The 13,435-nt window shown below is 50.2% G+C and overlaps 1 protein-coding gene across 6 annotated transcripts in view; it reads left to right on the forward strand.

The window, feature by feature from the left end:
• The window catches only part of Bdnf (brain derived neurotrophic factor), a 51,551-nt gene that overhangs the window by 19,435 nt on the left and 18,681 nt on the right, over positions 1–13,435 (forward strand). Inside the window, exon 1 of one of the 6 annotated variants that reach the window (XM_004644116.3) lies at positions 39–116. The exons of 3 other annotated variants lie outside the window; for them this stretch is intronic. The gene's annotated coding sequence lies outside the window, so the exon portion shown is untranslated. Of the gene's footprint in view, positions 1–38; positions 117–362; positions 442–697; positions 984–13,435 lie in introns of those variants that run through there. 2 more of the 6 variants (XM_023704229.1, XM_023704228.1) reach the window with 2 other exon arrangements.

Consider the following 13,435-nt stretch of genomic DNA (forward strand, 5'->3'; position numbering starts at 1 on the left):
AAAAAAAAAAAAAAAAACTAAAAGGAAGGTGAAAGATCCTCGGTCTGGGAGTTTGGGGCCGAAGTCTCCCCGGCGCCGTTGCCTTGATGTTTACTTTGACGAATCGAGGCTAAAAGGTGGGTTCCCGGCTCCTCTGCGTGCTCAGAGCTCCGGCTTCCGCGGGGAGAACGCGGGGTCACTGGGCCGGGGCTCCGTAGTCACCCGCGGGGCTCAGGCGGGTGCGGCGGGAGACGCGGGAAGGTGTGTCCGCCCGGGAATCGAGCCCTCCCTGAGCTTAGGCGCTGGGTGGGGACGCGGAGAGGTGCGCCGCGCGAGGGGAGCGAGGCGGGGCGCGGCGGATTCGCACTCTTTTCCTGCGCGTTGCGGGGGGACGCAGGGTCCCCGGAGTCGACGCACGACCGCCTCTCCAAGCCCCGGGCACGGCCTGCCCCAGGGTCGCGGGTGAGTTCCCGCGGCAAGAGTGGGGAAGGAAGCGTCGGCGCGCGCGCACTCGCGCGCAAAAGCTCCCCGGGGACCCCCGGCTGAGCCCCAGCTAGGAAAAGCGCGGCGTTCACTTTAAGCGGCGCCCCGCACGGGTCTCGGGGGCGCGGGCGGGCGGGGGGGCGGAGGGCGGCGGGGGGTGGCGCCACGGACCAATGGGGGCGCACGCGAAGAGCTAAAGGATGTCCGCGCCGGGCGCCGCGCGCGAGCTGGAGCTCCCGGTCCCTGCCGTCGCCCCTGCCGCCGCTGCTGCTGCTGCCGCGCCGGGGCGCACCCTCCCGCCTCGGCCGTCCCGCGCACCCAGGGGCGCCTCAGACTCGCGCGCGGCACGGAGGAGCCGAGCCGCCACCGCCTGCTCCAGGGGACCCGCGGATGAGATCCTCGCGCCCCGGCGGCCACCCGTGCTGCGGGGCCGGCTGGGAGGTAGCGCGCTGCGGGGCCGGGAACGGGACGGCGATGTGACCCTGCGGCCGGGGACCCGAGAGCGCGACGTGGACCCCGAGGTAAGGGAAAGCCAACTTGGGGAGCGCAGAGTTACAGGGTACAGAATTCTGCCTCCCTCCTAGCATGGGCGCAAGGGGTCTCGAGTCACTCCTGCTTTTTCAGCGCGCCCCGCCCAGAAGGGGGACCCCAGATCACCAGAGCGAGAAGGGAGACCCCGAGTCACTCCGGGGATCCCGAAACGCTCCCGCGTCGCCCGGGGAGGAGTCTGAGGGAGACTCGAGGCTCCAGTTGCTGGGGTGACCAGGGAACCCCCAACTGTGTGCCCGATTGAAGGGGTGCGGCGTGGGCTGGGAGTGAGGTTCGAGCCTCTGCCTGCCTCCTCCGCTGGCCCTTCTCTCACCTGTGCCCCCTGCAGTGGAACCAAAGCAGACTCAGATCAGAGCCAGCCTGGAGAACTTGGGGTGCAATCCTGGTACCCGGACCCGACAGACTCTGCGAACCCCGGGACAGGTGTCACCCCCTCCTAGCTCCTAGTGTCTCCCACCGGGGAGAAAAAGTTTTGGGGAGTGGGTGGGGTGCCTGGAGTGGGGTTGGGTTCTTGGGGTGCAGAGGTGGGAAGAACGGTGGGTCCTGGAACTGCGCCCGGAAGGACCAGGCCAGGGGTCGGGGGTTTGTGCTCAGGAAGCAGGGAAAGCGGGAACTGCAGACCTGGGGACACCGGGGGCATAGGCTAGGGGCGACCTGGAGGCTCGCTGTGGGGTGCAGCTGGTTGGGCGACCTGCAACCGGCGGCGCGGAGGAGCGCGGGGACGCGGCGAGCTAGGAAGGGTCAGGGTGCCCTCTGCTGGCCCTGCCGGCTTGAGCAGCCGCCCGGGAGCTGGGGGCGGGGCGGGCGGGGCTGCGGGTCCCGGCGAAGGAGGGACTTGTTGCGTGCTGCGTGCTGCGTGCTGCTGGTCGGCCGGGTGCGCGTGCGGCGCCGCGCGGTGGAATAGGGCTGGCTGCGCTTCTCGGGCCCCGATGCGGAAAGTTTTGCTCGAGCTTGGGAAGCTTTGCTTAGATGATGACTAGAGTTCCCTGAGCCTATTTTAGAGTCCCCTGGTTATCTTGCAAAACCTATGCCTCAAGGTCGACTGCAGGCAGTGAACATATTCTGACAAGAATGCAGGAATGTTCTTGGCCAGAAGCACAGAAAAGCATATTTCTGAGTGTTTATTAATCTTCCTAGTACAGTTATCTGTTCAAGCAAAGCCTACATAATTGGGAATGTTGTTTGTTCAACTACATATTAAAAGTCCTATGCCATTAAATGAGACTCCCCTCCGCAAAAAAAAAAAAAATAATAATAATAATAATAATAATAATAATGATGATGATGATGATGATGATGAAAGAAAAAACCTGGCTCAATTTCCTGGAAAAGATCCTGCCTCCCTTTCTTTTGCTACTTTCCTTTATTTTTATGCAAAATCAATTTTTATTTGCTAGTTTTAATATGATCAAATCCATTTGGGCTCACAACTTGGTACGCAGGATTTTTAACATTTTATTTTATCGCGATCTAATGACAGGCTTAATTCAGGTGAGCAGGGAAGCCTCCAGTATTCAGCTCGTGCAGCGCTGATGTGCTTGGGCAGCAGAGGCTGAGAGCATGGCAGGAGTACTTGGCCCTGCCACCAACAGTGGACCCCCTGCATGCCGAAATTGCTTCTAATTCTGGTCTGGGGGAGCCAACAACCCTGTAATCCCAGCCAACTCCTGCTCCCTGATTTTGCAGATGCTCTTTGCTTAGAGTTTGTTTTTTCCTTTTTGGGTTTACCTTGAACTTAGCCCCAGAGGCAAGAACAAGGAAGAAGATACTTGATGAAATGTGACCATAGTCTGTACTGGAATTTGAAACGCATTGGTTACCATTACTGGAAACCCAGGACCTTGAAGTCCTTTTCTTTTTTCTTCTTCTTTGTTTTGTAAAACGTGATAAAAAGTTGGTAAATATAGACCAGTAGTAAGTGTTAGGACTTGGAAACCATTATGTATATAGAACTATTTTAAGTTATTACAGAATGTTTTCTATTTATAAATGATATAAGCAGAAAGAAATGGATTCCGGATAAACAAGGCTTGGGTACATGTTTTGAAGCATTGGAACATTGCAGACACACTTCGACATCACATTTTTTGAAAGCAAAACAACAGAATTAATTTTTCACATGCCTTTGGAGCGTTTCACAGTCTGTTCAGAGCAGAGTGAGTAACTAGAAATCTTGTTTGTTTTAAGGTGATATTTAAGGGCACTTCAGAGGGCAGCACATCAGCATTGGCACGTCTACAAAATAAAGCTCTTGGGGATTCTGCTGTAGGGTGTCAATCCTCTATAACTTTTACTTGCAAAGAAAGGAGATGGAGAGATGATGGTTATTTGCCTAGAACAGTCATCAGCTCAGAAAGCTGGCTCAGTTGCTAAACCCTCACAGTGGACCCAGGGGACAGGAAGGTGGCGGGATATTGCTGTTTCATTCTGACTCACCCGGAGGGAAAGGATGAAAATGTAAATACCGATTTCTAAAATCTTCCCTCTAAGTCCTTGGCTTCCTGTTTAGAAGGGGGCACCATTAGAATGTCAGCTCTTCCCCTCTTCCTGGAATCTTTAAAGAGTCCCAGCTTTTTAATAGTCAAAATGTGGATGATTGATATTCTCATTTCTTTCAAATGTAAATAGCTCTGGCTCAGAGCTTAGTGCACGGAGTGCAGGAGCACGCCCACCTGATAGTATAGTGGAGAGCTTGTTTACATTTTTTACATTCATCTTTTAAAATCTTCTGGAAGCCAGCACGTCTGTACTCCTCCCCCACCTGTCTCCCCCCCATCTTATCTAGTTAGTGAACTTGCAAAATGGAGCACAGATCTGAGTGTGTACATGCACTTAACACAGACTTAATTTTCCGCTAAATATGCAGAGCATTGAAAATGTGCACAAGGGAAAACTCATATACAGGGAATTCATTCACATTTTAAGAGTTGGGACGTCAGACCCAGAGTAGAGAGAACAATGTCAGACTTCCTGAATGAAAGCAGAAAGCCTGGAGACTCTGCCGTGAGGAGCTTTCAGGAAGCTCGCCCAGCCAGAGGGCCCCACGGTGCTGCTCTGATGTTACTGGTCAAAGCCCCATTTTGCCCTTGTCTCTGCTGTGGAGGTTTTTGGTTTGTGTGAGGGGCCCTGCCTGCCCAGTGCAAATGACTGTCTCTTTAATAAGGTAATTGTTCCCTTGTCTCAACTTGTTTCCAAACAATCACTGTGAAGCACTCCGTTTCCACTGATTGCAAAACTGCTGCCTAATTGAAGGACTCTCAGCCTCCTCTGCAGCCATTCTGCTCCTGAGGGCTCTGTGCAGGCCAGCGGTGAGCTGCATGCTAACGATGACTCCGGGAGCGAATTCTGCAGAAGTGTAGGTTTGAAACGCTGGGTGATAGTCAGGGGAGGAAGACATCATTTGAAGAAGACTCGCCTAATTTACATTGTGATAAATTATTTGGATTCGGATGAACGCACTGCACAGATGGGCTTCTACAGCCAGGGAGCACCCCTGCGTGTACTGGGCACAGTGGGGAGCAACGCGAAGCAGCAGTCATTGGCGTTGGCAAATGAGCTCTGTATGTCATCTGCATGTGGGGTTTACCCCTAGGAAACATTCAGAAGGATTCGGTCTTTTTAAGTTTAGGCCCATATGTCCTCAAAGACTCCTTGAAACTACTACTTAGGATTACGGACCCTAAACCCTGCTATCCAGAAGGGCAACCCCTGATGGCCACAATACTTATACTCAAGACTTAGAAAAGTCATGAACCCAATTATTGAATAATACATAGAGGCCTGAGTAATGACAACTTCAAAAGACTGAAGTTTACCGATACATGGGCATTGGAAAGTGGGTGAGGAGGAGGAGGAGGAGGAGGAAGAGGAGGAGGAGGAGGAGGAAGGGGCCAAAGAGGTATAACAGGCGGCAGCAGTGTCTGCTCAGACAGGATGTGTGGAAGCTTTCAGTGCTGTGGAAGCACTCGGATGCACGAGTGGACAGTGGGACACTATGCGCTTAGTAAGACCAGACTGGTTGAACGTTCTGATTGGCAGCAAGTGCAACGTTGCCCTGAGTTCTCGCCTGAACCCCAAGGATGGGTTGCAGGTAGAGGGTGGCAGAATGATTGAGGGGAAACAGCATAGATTTACCAGCTCCAGTGACAGCCATCATAAAGCAAAACTTTTTCCCTCAGAGCCAGGGAGCAGTGGATGTTCCATGGTTTCGCCAAAACTTCACTTGAAAGAACTTTTCATTGGTTGTCATGGAAGTAATATCCTGATTTTGAAAGCGTGGAGAGCCTATTAGTTTTTAAGGGGGCTTTCCTCCTGGTCGCTTTGGTCTGGCTGCGACTTTATGATGCCCTTCTGCCCTTCTGACCTGACTACTGTTGCAGCAGGAAGGTAAGAGGGTTTCTTAATTCGAAGATGGTTTAGTGAGGAAATGTAAAATTGCATGATAAAAAAAGTCTCAGTATTTCACACTGGCTTATTAAAATGAAACTGAGAAGACACCCTGTAATGTATGAAATTAAAATTCATGTACCTGAAATGGGAAGAAGACAGTTGTCAGGTACTTCAGGCAACTCATCAGAAATTGAAGTTACAGCGCCACCTAGAGAACAAGATCACCTGCCTCGCGGGCTTCAGGGTTGAAGGCTCCGCGGCGCGGTCGGCGGGTGCGGGGTTTCTTGCCACCTTGTGCAGGTTTGGAGTTCGTGGAGTGCTGTGGGCAGGAGAGCGGACGTCTGGGGTTGTGCGTGGAACTTTAAAACAAGAAAACGCACAGCTCGGCATCCACACCTAGCCCTCGAAGCTTCTTGATGCAGTGACCAGGCAGGGTGGTTGCCAGGCACGCAGACCTCGGCCTCCCTTCTAACATTCATTATTTTCAAGGGTTTGAGCTCCAGAGTGGAGTACAAAGCTCCTGACTTTATTCATTTGCCACAGGCGATTCATTGCACTTTCTCAGATACAACAGCACCAAATAAATTGAGTAGAAGGACCTCTAAGAATGCCTTTGATCTCTGGCCTAATTTTAACTTTGATGATTTGAGAAGACCTAAGAATGAAATACGGGATCAAATGTGGAGCAAGATTTTAAGCACATGCCTCCGCCACCCCAGTGTAAAACAAAGACGAAAAAAACGTTTGCTGAAGGGGAAGGAAACCCTAAGGGTTGGGACTAGAGGAAGACACTTGCTGGAACCAGTGTCAAGAAAACAGCGATGGAACCAGGAGCCAATAATTACAAACTGGCTTAAAATTCTTGGGTGGCGAAATGTGTATATTGCTTTTGCGCGTTCCCATAATGACACCCCGAGGACGCTGGTGGCAAGGGAGGCACGTTGGTAAATTCTGCCAAATACGATTCCAATTCATGATGCTCACAATGGAGAAACTTTACAGAAACACATTTATTTGTTTTGAAGGCAGGAACTGAAGGAAATGGGCTTAATCCCCCACCCATAGCCATTATAGAAGTCATCCAGTTAGCCCTAGTTCTGAAATTTTTCATGCATAATTTGATTCCCTCATGAAATCATGTTTGGAACATCTGAAATGTTAAAGTTGATTTAGATACATTTGCTGGTGGGTTTTCTTTTAAATGTCTTCAGCTTTTTTGGATGCCAGTGGAGATGCCAGTTCTGGTATTTCGAGACTGAGATATACTATATCTGAAGTTTGTGTCAGTTTCTGGGAAGCAGAGAAAAATAGCTTGATAATCAAAGGAAGTCGCTTACTGTTGGACTCATGTCATCCAAAGCAATCAGGCACGGGAAACTTTTATGCAGAAAAAAAAAAAAAGGTGAGAGAGAGGAGGGGGAGAGGGCTCAGTCGAGGTTGGGCTGCCTGGGGTTTTGCTTGGAAGCCACTTCCAAAAGCGATTGCATCTTCTCTTGCCTTCTTCTGCCTTTGCAAATTGAAACTGTGCCCAACCCGAAACACGTTTCCCCTTAGTTTCACACATTCCCTTATTTCCTAAATGTGTTTTCAAACACAGATGAGTTCCTTTTACATGACATAGATCTCAAGGTCGGGACGTTTGCGGTGAAGGCGCTGGAGGGAGGTGCTTGGCGGGCTCCAAAGGACTATCTCTTAGCAACGGGGGCGTGGTTTGGGGGCGTGGCTTGCAGGGCGTGGCCGGGCTGGCGTCCTTGGTCCTCCGCAAGCACTCAGCAGGCCTCCCAGATGTCTGTTGGCTGACGACGCTGGATTGCTTGCATTGCCTTCAGTGTAAAATAGTGTCATGAAGTTTTTTTTTTAAAATCGACTGGAGAAATATAAGGGAGAATGGGAATTGGCATGATTTGGGGGACGACACAGCAACAGTACAAAGAAAACCCGGATGTCTTCAATAACTGCGGGTCCCTGTGAGTGGTGGGGTGTCCAGGGCCCCTAGCCCAGCTCCTAGAGTCCCGGCTGGTGATTCTCCTCCGCCTCACCCTGAGGCCAGGAGATGATTTAGCTGAAATGCAGGTACAAGAATCAATGTTTGTGTAGCTGGTAAATACGGCAGGAACACTGCCCCACAATCCGGCAGCATCAACGCAGAAATATTTAAACTCTCTGTGTGAAAGGAAGCAAGCTAGACAAATGTGAAGCAGACCACAGGGATGGGAAGTAGTAATGGATCCCACAGTCCTAAAAACCTATAACCCCATTCCTCGAACTCTGTCCCCCTGTTGGGCTGAGCAGTAGGGAGAAGCCATCAGTGCAGGGCCAGAGCCATCCTTTCTTGGCTCTTTGAGATGAAATCAGAAAGACAGATCAGGGCACTCATCCCTAAATTAGCACTGTAAGTATAAAAATATAAGCACTCCAGGGTAGTTCTCCCCCAAACAACATCTCATGTGGAGTGCCAGTACCTGAAAGAAAAAAGAAGCAGCTCTGGGCTGCTTGAACTCCAGGTGGGAATGTTATGGCTTGTTCCTGTAACCTCAGCTTTGGCCTTGAAGGGATCCCTCCACCTCTGCTCTGTGAAGCCCTCTTGGAAAATCTGTTGTCCTAGATTAAGCGTCACCAAGTAGAAGCCGTAGGCAAAGGGAGCCTGAAATCTGTCCCTTGTGCTCCCCCGTGGAGACACCCCTTGCCTTGCGCGCTGTGCTTACCCAGTGCCCGCAGGATAGTAGCTACATAAGGCAGACACTTTTTTTAAAACACCGAAAATTTGTCCCACTGTGTACTTTTTAGGAATAATCCTGTACGGTGGCTCAGAAGCAGTACAGCATGGCCATGTCAGAAACATTTTATTCATCACTATACTGTGTAGCTGTAGCATTTATTTTTTAAATGCTATGGATAGAACAGCAGATTGCCTTTCTGGTGTTCACGGCACTGGAAGTGCCTTGAAAAGCAGAGTCCCATGTACTGCTGCAGAAGCACCCAGCTGCCCTTGAGCCAGTCTCTCATACAAACATGAGGTAAAGCAGCCAGGACCTTTTTAAGCCCCGGAGGGGTCACCAAGACTTGCCACACTGCAGACTGCGACTAGGCCTGAACTCTGTCTGCTGCACTAAGATGTTTACTTGACTTTACTGTTGGGTTCATGTGTAGACGAGGTCGCACACTTCGACAGTCATCCTTGCCCTAAAAATGCATTCACTGGTCTCATTTCCTGTGAGTCTACAAATCTTGTGAAAAGACTGGGCAGACAGGATTTCTTCCTCTTTTTTTAAATTTATCTATTTGTTACGGGGTCTCACTATGCAGCTCGGACTCAGACCACTCATAGTGATCTTGTGTTTTCAGCCTCCCTCCCCAGTGCTGGGATTACAGGCATGCACCACCGTGCCCTGACTGTCATCTGGCTCAGGGCGTCCTGCTGGCAGGGCCGGTGCGGCATGAGGGGCAGACAGGATTAATAACAGAGAAAGGAACTGAAGTTCAGAGGGGAGAGGTACCGACCCAGAATGTGCAAGGGCAGAACCAGCACAAAGGCTGTGGTTCTGTGACTTCTTCTGCCACCCCCACCCCAGCTGTCTACACCCAGGACCTGTGTATTCAAGTAAGACACCATATCTCCCCTGTGGCACATTCTCGTGCAAGTGTGTGGCAGGTGCCAGCTAGCTAGGTCACCTGTCCTGGTGTCACTTTCTACAGCAGCAGCAGACCCTTTGGCAGATTGAGAGAAAGGCTGTGGGGACAGAAAAGATGTTTACGCTGACAAGTTTTAGAATGTAGTTTAGTTTCTTTTTCACTAACTCTTGAAAGAGGAACTTGTTGCATTTATTGAGTTTCTTAGCTATGCTTCTCCTGAAGTGGGAGGGTTTGGTAAAGAAACCTTTGGAGGTGCTGATAAAGTAGAGCGCACCAAGTCCTGGCCCCAAGCACGGTGCTCACCAGAATTACCTGAAAAATTAAAAAAAAAAAAATCAATACTAAAATATATGAAGTCTTAGTCTCTGAGATTTTTGTTTTGGATGGGGCATGGGAATAGGCAAGATTTCCGTGCCTGCACAGGTGGAGCAGATGTTCGGGGAAGTTTGAGAATTGCTGAAGTAGAAGCCAAATAAACTGCATGTCATGTGATTTAGAGAATCCTATCATTTGCTTCACTGTTCAAATACTTGGATTAAAGCATGCTTACAAGGGATTTGTCGGCTTGTAAATAATCATTCAGAGGCGTTGAGAAGGGAAGCCTGTTGAGGATTCTTCTGACTTGAAAGAAATTTCCTACCCAGAAACTTCCCAGTGGGAGCAGAAGTCCTGGGCTAACATCCCCGGCCCAGGACATGGTGATTCGAGGCCCAGCGTCTACTGTGACCTTGGACAAGCTACGTAATAGCTGGGCCTCTGCCTCCCAGCAGGGCATGGTGGGGTCCCACGTGTTCACTCTACAAAGGGTCCAGAACGGCACTTGGTGCTATTTTTCTTAATGGCACTAAACCCCCAAAGAACATGTTTTTTTTTAACTTATGACCAAAACAAGAAAGAGCTTCAACATTGTATTCCGTGAACACATTTGCTTCATTTTATAGCAAAGTTGACAAGTCTACAGCTCTGTTTGCTGTAATTCTGTAAGCCTAGTTTGTTTATCAATGACCTTTCCTTCCTCTTAACTGTCTAAATCCTACTGGTGCTTGAAGATCCAGCTGGAATTCTTCTTCCTCTAGAAAGCCTCCTTCCCATGATGAACCTGCTGGACACGTGGTTTTTGTGTCTCACTATGTACTGGTAAATCATATAAGCAGCTGTCTAATTATTCAGTCCATGTTACTTCTTTCTGTTGGTTTCTGTGCTAGGAGTTTTAGATGTAATGTCCTAGTCTGGAAGAATGCTGGAGAATGCTTTCCCCAGGATAGTGTGACTTCAAAGAAACGCTTCCTAAAGAGAAACATGATGAGCTGGCCCAAGCCTGGTGCCTTCATCCTAGGTCTGGTGATGAAATCTGATTTCATGCACACCTCCTGCTCGCTCAGGGATCCCACACTGAGAAAGTTACTTACATTCCCTGTGTTTACCACAACTGTGAAGCACATCCTTCCCTGATCCTGTGTTTCCACAAAAGGCCATGTTTCTCTGTCAGAAGAATGTTCGGGACCCTTTCTCATCTACATGGCTTGCTCTTTTCTGTCAGGAGAGGAGAGATGGCTTTGATGGATGACTCTCCTCCCCACTTCCCCCCAGTGGAACAGTAATCTTGTGAACAGTGTGGCCTGGGCCCAGGCAGTGGACCCTTCAAGCTCACTGTCTTGTGCTCTGTGGAATTACTGTGACCAAGGCTGTGGGTCTTGGCAACCTGACTGCTGTACCAGGCACAGGAAGGGCAGGGCTGGCTTCTTTCGACCTCTAGGGTCTCTGCCTTCTCAGTTTCCCCATTTCCGCTTCCGGCTATTAGCCTGGGTCAGTTCAAGGGTAAAGAGAAGGGCCCTCTGCTGGTGCCAGGTTACCTCTGCAGTTTGCTTTGCTACGTGACAACTTGTTTCTGCTCTGTTCCCAACTCACTCCACCCACAGAATAGTGGGAAATCAGATCAATGGTTTTTCCCCTGTGTTGTACAAGACACAGTCCTTGTCCCAGAGAAGCTATCTGCGGAGTTGCTCTTTTCCTTCTCTGCGTCACTGGTCTGTGTCTAGGCAGCAGTGTGTTACACCCATCTTCCAGAAGCACTGCCACACTTCCGGGCTGGCCTCTCCTCCCCCTCGCCCGCGCCCCTCCCCCTCTCCCTGCACCCCCTCTCCTCCATTTCCCCTGGGCCCTCCCATCTCCACATGTACCTGCCTTCCTGGTTCCTGCCATCCCCCTTTTACTTTGCTCTTTGAATTATTTATACTTGGGTTTCTCGCTAAGATATTTAACCTTCTGCGTCTGATTTATTTCATAGAACATTATGGTCTGAAGAGCCAGCCCTTTGCTTACAGATGACTCAGGCTGATGCTTCTTTATGGCCAAGTAGTACTCTATGGTGTGTAAGCACCCCTGTTCATCACCTACTCATCTGCTGATGGACATGCAGGCCACATCCACGACTGAGCTCCTGCAGGTGGTGCTGCTGTAACCATGGGTATGCATGGATCACTGGTTAGGAGAACTTTTAGCTCTTCTGGGAAGAAACTCAGAAGAGGTATAGGCTGGGTCAAATGCAGTTTTTATTTTTAGTTCTTTTCCTCCTGTGCATTTTCCTGTTAATGCTACAGTTGGTTTACAAATCTTCAAGCAAAACTCTTCTCCTACCTTGTCTAAGTCCCTGGATCACATAACTGCCCTTGTTGTAGGTGGTGCCGAAGGGAGCACTTGCTGATTCAGCTCCTGTTTCCTTCACAGACAGGAAGGACTCCAGGGTTGGCACAGTCAGCTCAGAAGGCTCCTGGGGGGAAACTGAGTCTAAGGAGGCATCCACAAGTCACATTTGGCCCAGGAGCTCAGCATATAGAACTCCTCGTGGGCTCTTTGAATTGGAGATGAGCTAATACAGCCTCTTGCTGTATGAAACAGGAGCCGTACAGCACAAAATCTTGGCCCCAAAACCTTCTTTTGCCACTTTCCTCTGCCGCCACCTTTCTCCACCTTTCATTTCCTCTTTTGGGAATTTCCTTCATGTGGCTGTGATGTTACCCCGGGGGTGGCACTGAACTGTGTTGTCAGCTTTCATCTCCGCTCTGACCACACCCCCAAAGGCAGCGATTTTGTCTGTTTCATCCCCGTGTCCTGGTCCCTGTGCTCAGAGAACATCTGCTAAGTGAGCAAGTGGCTCACAAGTAAGCTTCAGAAGGCTAAGTGACAACCATCCCAACGCGCGAGTCTGCGCGTTTACATCCGAGAGAAAGCTGTTCACAGATCGCCTCCATGTAAAAGCTGGGGTGACCTTTGATGCCCTGGGAAGATATGCAGAAAGAAAGGAGCTGTAAAAACAACCGTAGGTCTTCTCTTTTCAAATCAACATGCTTTGCAGTGGAGTTTCTGAGGTGCTATAGTTGGGACATTGATGACAGTGTTCCCCCTGGCGTGGTGCTGGGGGGAGGTGGCAGGAGGCGGGGCTTGGTGAGCAAGCCAAGGAGTGCTGGGGTGGAGCCCTCCAGGGGCATTGTGGGACTCCAGGCTGTTCCCTCTTTTACTTTTTGGTTCTTGTACAGTTGTCCCAGTGCAGGCCCTCAAGCCCTCACACACCTCCTTCTGTGTCTGTGATCCAGGACTGCACACAGTATGTAAATTATGTGCTTAGCACAGCTGCGCAGGAAGTCTTTTCCCCATCTGTGTTTCCAGAAGGGGCCTCGATTCTGTCAGAAGACGGCTTGCTGCTTTCTGTCAGGAAAGGAGAGGTGGTTTTGATGGATTACCCAACCATGGACTAGAGCTTCTAATCCTAAATAATACTATTCTCTTTTTATAAATCAGTTTGTCCCTGGTGCTTTGTGATAGTGTAGAAAGCTGACTTACATGCAGGCGAGAGGGACAAATACAGCGCTCACGACCCTGTGGTCCGCGCCACAGCCAGAGCGCTGCACGTGAAGCGTGAGGTTGGAGCTCCATCCCAGACATCCACAGGGGAGTGTGACCTCCACCCTCTGTTCACTTACTCCCGTTTTCAAAGAATCATGTTTGGTCTTGGGAACCTTTGACTAAATCCTGGGCTGTTTAAAGCTAATCTTTTAGAATAGGGCTGAAAACTTCTTTCAAAAGCTGTTGATGAGTGGGAATAGGCCCGGTTCCCTGTGTTTTCTTAAAAATCTAATTTAAACTTCAGATGATCACCTAATAAATCCATTAAGAGTAGCCGTGGTCATCATTCCCATTTTACACACTTAAAGATCATCACCCTTGTCATTTACGTTCTTGTGCCCAGGACAAAATAACTGGCACTCGAAACTTCAAGGAGGAGGCGTTGCTTGGAGTCTGCAGCTGGCTGCTCCAAGGCAGGGAGGCATGGCAGAGGACAGCTGCTCAGGTGTGGTGGCCAGGAGCGGGGCAGCAAGAGGAGGAGGGAGGGGGAGGGGGAGGA

Source organism: Octodon degus, unplaced genomic scaffold (genome assembly GCF_000260255.1).
Source record: "Octodon degus isolate 3935 unplaced genomic scaffold, OctDeg1.0 scaffold00193, whole genome shotgun sequence".
NCBI lineage: Eukaryota > Metazoa > Chordata > Mammalia > Rodentia > Octodontidae > Octodon > Octodon degus.